This window comes from Bos taurus, chromosome 5, assembly GCF_002263795.3.
Source record: "Bos taurus isolate L1 Dominette 01449 registration number 42190680 breed Hereford chromosome 5, ARS-UCD2.0, whole genome shotgun sequence".
Taxonomy (NCBI): Eukaryota; Metazoa; Chordata; class Mammalia; order Artiodactyla; family Bovidae; genus Bos; species Bos taurus.
In genome coordinates, this window is record NC_037332.1 from 45,529,308 (window position 1) to 45,535,344 (window position 6,037).

The window sequence follows — 6,037 nt, forward strand, 5'->3', positions numbered from 1 at the left end:
TACCATCATCACCATCATGATCATCATGTAATCATTCCTATTTGCTAAATGGGTCCGAAAGCTGTATAAATGATTTTATTCCTGACTCTAAGCAAATGAGATGCTATTAGTATTATCCCCTTTTACTGGTGAGAAAACTGAATCAGAAACATGTTTAAAATATTGTGTCACTTTGAGTAGTTGGACCTTTTTAAGCTAGGTCTATCTGATTTCTAGGGGATCTTCTGTATTACTCATATAGATTTATTGTGTTGATTCAGCATGTGATTCTGAAAGTAAAAAGGTAAGAAATTTAAAAGAATTCATCTGCATCATTAGCAGTTTGTGGATAAAAGAAAAGAATGATGCTGGAGGAGAAATACATATTGCCTCTGTTGCTATAGATGAACTGCTTTTAGTTCTAGGTAGAGCCTGTTAGGCAGGGCATCCTCCAGTTCGCCCGTGAGTCAGGAAGGAAAGTGGAAGCTGATTGAGTTTGGGGAGTCTCATCTGCTAGTGGAGTTTAGCCCTGATAGAGAAGTCTTGTGAGTGGAAGATGACACACACATGAGGGCAAAACTGGACATTGTCAAGATTTGTGCAGCAGTACAGAGAAGAGAGAAGAGATAAAAGTTGGACTAGTTCTGTCTAGAAGAATGGACAAACAACACCAGCACTGAAGCTTGTGTAGGTCTCTCCATAGAAGGTGGAAGTCGGTGGTCAGCAGTCTAAAATGCTTTCCTCTCCAAAAAACCAGGAACTATTTTACAGGGCACTCACCAATTGTTTGCCAAGCTCCTGAAGGATGAGGTCAAGACTGATGATGATTAATATATAGAGCACAAAGAAGTGGTTACCTGTGGGGAGAAGGGCAATGTTCAGGCGAATAAGATGTACAAACTCTTAGGTATAAAATAAGCTACAAGGATATATTGTACAGCATGGGAAACAGTGAATATTTTATAACTATAAATGAAGTATGCTGCTGCTGCTAAGTCACGTCAGTCGTGTCTGACTCTGTGCTACCCCACAGATGGCAGCCCTGCCATCCTCCTCTGTCCCTGGGATTTTCCAGGCAAGAATACTAGATTGGGTTGCTATTTCCTTCTCCAATGCATGAAAGTGAAAAGTGAAAGTGAAGCCACTCAGTTGTGTCCAACTCTTCCCGACCCCATGGATTGTACCCAACCAGGCTCCTCCGTCCATGGGATTCTCCAGGCAAGAGTATTGGAGTGGGTAGCCATTGCCTTCTCCGATAAATGAAGTATAATCTTTATTTTTTTTTCTGGTTTCATTCACTTTATTATTCTCTTTATAAAATTATGTGGTGGCTACATCTGGGGCCTGGGTCCTCTGCATGGAGACACTGGTGTGGGTCTTCACAAGATGGTCAGTGAATTCCTGATATGGAGACTTGGTGAACACTGTCTCTTTCCAGAGGTCAGGGGTGAGGTAACTGTAGGTCTTGAAAATGGCATCAAAAGTGGCCTTGGCGAAGTTGCGAGGGTGGCAGTGCAGCCCCTGGCAAAAGTGTAGCAGTCATCGATGGCGGCCGTCATCAGCAGCTTCTTGGGCACAGGGGCGGACACGATGCCAGTGCCTCTGGGGGCAGGGATGAAGAGCACCAGCACGGAGCCACAGCAGCTAGTCACCTTGCAAGGAACTGTGTGGGTCTTGCCGATCTTGTTCCCCCAGTAGCCTCTTCGCACGAGGACAATGGACAGCTTGGCCAGGATGATGGCCCCACAGATGGTAGTGGCTACTTCCTTAGAATACCCAGCTGACATGTCTGTTATAATCCCGGATAGCAACAAATGCCTTGAACCTGGTCCGCTGGCCAGCAAGGGTCCACTTTTGCATAGGCATAATCTTCAAAACCTCATCCTTGAGGGATGTGCCCAGGAAAAAGTCAATAATCTCAGACTCCTTGATGGGCAGAGAGAAAAGATAGATCTCCTCCAGGGACTTGACCTTCATGTCCTTGACCAGGAGGCCCAGCTTGGTTACCGGGAGCCACTCCTGTCCTCGGCCTTGCCTCCACGAAATCCGCGGCCTCTGACCCGGCCCCGACCCCGGCCAGGACCCCTGCCTCGGACGCCACTGCCTAAGCCTCCGTGGAAGCCACCGCAGCCTCCCATTCCAGGGCCCCCGGAGCTTGCGGGTCCTCCCACAGGACCGGCGTCATCTACCAGTTGGTGTTTTCATGAAGAAGCAGCAAAGTATAACCTTTAAAAATCATGAATCACTATATCATACACCTGTAACTTATATAATGTTGTACAGCAACTATCAGTTCAGTTCTGTCGCTCAGTCCTGTCCGACTCTTTGCGACCCCATGAACCGCAGCACGCTAGGCCTCCCTGTCCATCACCAAACTCATGTTCACCCAAACTTGGAGTCCATCAAGTTGGTGATGCTATCCAACCATCTCATCCTCTGTCGTCCCCTTCTCCTCCTGCCCCTAATCCCTCCCAGCATCAGAGTCTTTTCAAATGAGTCAACTCTTCGCATCAGGTGGTCAAAGTATTGGGGTTTCAGTTTCAACATCAGTCCTTCCAATGAACACCCAGGACTGATCTCCTTTAGGATGGACTGGTTGGACCTCCTTGCAGTCCAAGGGACTCATAAGAGTCTTCTCCAACACCACAGTTCAAAATCATCAATTCTTCTGTGCTCAGATTTCTTTATAGTCCAACTCTCACATCCATACATGACCACTGGAAAAACCATAGCCTTGGCCAGATGGACCTTTGTTGGCAAAGTAATGTCTCTGTTTTTAATATGCTGTCTAGGGACGGGGAGCCTGGTGGTGTGCTATCTACGGGGTCTCACAGAGTCGGACAAAACTGAAATGACTTAGAAGCAGCAGGTTGGTCATAACTTTCCTTCCAAGGAGTGTCTTTTAATTTCATGGCTGCAATCACCATCTGCAGTGATTTTGGAGCCCAGAAAAATAGTCAGCACTGTTTCCACTGTTTCCCCACCTATTTGCCATGAAGTGATGGGACCAGATGCCATGATCTTCGTTTTCTGAATGTTGAGCTTTAAGCCAACTTTTTCACTCTCCTCTTTCACTTTCATCAACAGGCGTTTTAGTTCCTCTTCACTTTCTGCCATAAGGGTGGTGTCATCTACATATCTGAGGTTATTGATATTTCTCTTGGCAATCTTGATTCCAGCTTGTGCTTCATCCAGCCCAACATTACTCTGCATAGAAGTCAAATAAGCAGGGTGACAATACACAGCCTTGACGTACTCCTTTTCCTATTTGGAACCAGTCTGTTGTTCCATGTCCAGTTCTAACTGTTGCTTCCTGACCTGCATAGAGGTTTCTCAAGAGGCAGGTCAGGTGGCCTGGTATTCCCATCTCTTTCAGAATTTTCCACAGTTTATTGTGATCCACACAGTCAAAGGCTTTGGCATAGTCAAGAAAGCAGAAATAGATGTTTTTCTGGAACTCTCCTGCTTTTTCCATGATCCAGTGGATGTTGGCAATTTGATCTCTGGTTCCTCTGCCATTTCTAAAACCAGCTTGAACATCTGGAAGTTCACGGTTCATGTATTGCTGAAGCCTGGCTTGGAGAATTTTAAGCACTACTTTATTAGCATGTGAGATGAGTGCAATTGTGTGGTAGTTTGAGCATTATTTGGCATTGCCTCTTTGGGATTGGAATGAAAACTGACCTTTTCCAGTCCTGTGCCCACTGCTGAGTTTTCCAAATTTGCTGGCATATTGAGTGCAGCACTTTCACAGCGTCATTTTTTACAATTTGAAATAGCTCAACTGGAATTCCATCACCTCCACTGGCTTTGGTCATAGTGATGCTTCCTAAGGCCCACTTGACTTCACATTCCAGGATGTCTGGATCTAGGTGAGTGATCATACCATCGTGATTATCTGGGTTGTGAAGATCTTTTTTGTACAGTTCTTCTGTGTATTCTTGCCATCTCTTCTTAATATCTTCTGCTTCTGTTAGGTCCGTACCATTTCTGTCCTTTATTGTGCCCCTCTTTGCATGAAATGTTCCCTTGGTATCTCTAATTTTCTTGAAGAGATCTCTAGTCTTTCCCATTCTGTTGTTTTCCTCTATTTCTTTGCACTGATCACTGAGGAAGGCTTTCTTATCTCTCCTTTCTATTCTTTGCTACTCTGCATTAAAATGGGTATATCTTTCCTTTTCTCCTTTGCTTTTCGCTTCCCTTGTTTTCACAGCTATTTGTAAGGCCTCCTCAGACAGTCATTTTGCTTTTTTGCATTTCTTTTTCTTGAGGATGGTCTTAATTCCTGTCTCTTGTACAATGTCACGAACCTCCATCCATAGTTCATCAGGCACTCTGTCTATCAGATCTAGTCTTTTAAATCTATTCTTCACTTCCACTGTACAGTCATAAGGGATTTGATTTAGGTCATTCCTGAATGGTCTAGTGGTTTTCTCCACTTTCTCAATTTCAGTCTGAATTTGGCAATAAGCAACTACAGCAACTATACTTCACTTTAAAAAAAGACTAATGCTGATTGTGAACACATATGTAAATTGCACGTTCACTTGTGGATAAAGCAGAGTTAATACTTTTGGTGTTGGCTCCAAATGCTGAAAGGTACCGAAGCTAAGCTTCCAGGATGATGGGATGAGAATTATTTATGGGTTAAGCTGAGTTTTAGGACTCTTTTCTCTCTTCTTCCAACTAAGTCTCAGGGTAATGACTAGGGAAAAATTTGGTACTGCACTTGTTTTTGCCCAGTCTTCTAGAAATCGAGCCATCAGTGGAAGAATACCTTTAAGACTGGATTCACAGATGCTTCCATCCTATGACAGAGAGTCTGAAATGAAGAGATTTAAAAATTCTGAATGCCAATGGATATAAGGAATATGGTGCCAGGATCCTGTCCAAGTCTGGAGAGCAGTGCTGGAAATGTGACAGTGACATGAGATAGTCCAAATTCCTCATGGGGAACCTTGACATAATCACTGGCAGTTGCTGTAGCAACTCTTTTATTTTTTTGGCATCAGTGGCAGTGACTAGCATTTGGCTGGTACTATTGGCATGGCTCGTTCTTGGCCCTGGCAGAAGCCTTGGGTGTCTACTTCCCCAGCAGCAGATGGCAACATTCAGGTATTTAAGAAGACTATCTGTGAGCTTGTATGAGACACAAGCCCCCTGAGACCCTAACCAGCATTTAGGATTGAGGAGATGCCCCTTGAGGGTTTCAAGTGTGGGAAGACTTGATATGACTCATGACTGTTGGGTGGAGAATAGTTCTAGGAAGGTAAGAATAGAAACAAGGCCAGTGCAATCATTGGAGGGGCACCCAAAGCTGGTGCTATGGGACAACCCTGAGGGTTAGGGTGGAGAGGGAGTTGCGAGCGGGGTTCAGGATGGGAGGCACACATCTATACCTGTGGCCAATTCATGCCGATGTATGGCAAAAACCATCACAATACTGTAAAGTAGTTATCCTCCAATTAAAATAAATAAATAAATATATATATATTTTTAAAAGGAAAGTGGTGATTGAACTGAAATAGATGAGGTTAGAGCCAGAGTGTGACTGTGTGTGAGTGTGACTCAGCGACTTGGTGGCCTGGAACTTAAGAGCTGTGTATAGATCAGATTCACTAACAGGAAAAGTAAGCCTTTAGTTTTTCTCCTGTCCCTTCATTTACACCATAATATTCAGTAGCATGCAGTGCTTCATATAGGAATGATGATTTTTGTACTGAAATAACTGAAGACAGTGATTTTTGTACTGAAAGGAGGTTAAAATTTCAAGATTTGAGTGCAGACACTTAAATCAAATGAGGAGAATGCAGTGATATCAAGGTTGAAAGCCAGGGTCCTATTGTCCCTGAGGCAACCCCCGGCATAGTGACTTTATCTTTAAGGAATGCTTATTGTTGTCGACAAAACAGCTAGACAAGTCTGGACTGTTGTTGTGCATCGTGCTAAGTCATGTCTGACTCTTTGGGACCCCATGGATTGTAGCCTGCCAGGCTCCTCTGTCCATGGGATTCTCCAAGAACACTGGAGTGGGTTGCCATTTCCTTCTTCAGGGATA

General features: G+C 44.2%; 1 pseudogene; it reads right to left on the bottom strand.

Annotated features, from left to right (window-relative positions):
- Nucleotides 1-1,274: 1,274 nt before the first annotated feature.
- LOC782039 (small ribosomal subunit protein uS5-like) lies at nt 1,275-2,179 on the bottom strand (annotated as a pseudogene).
- Between the last annotated feature and the right edge of the window lie 3,858 nt (nt 2,180-6,037).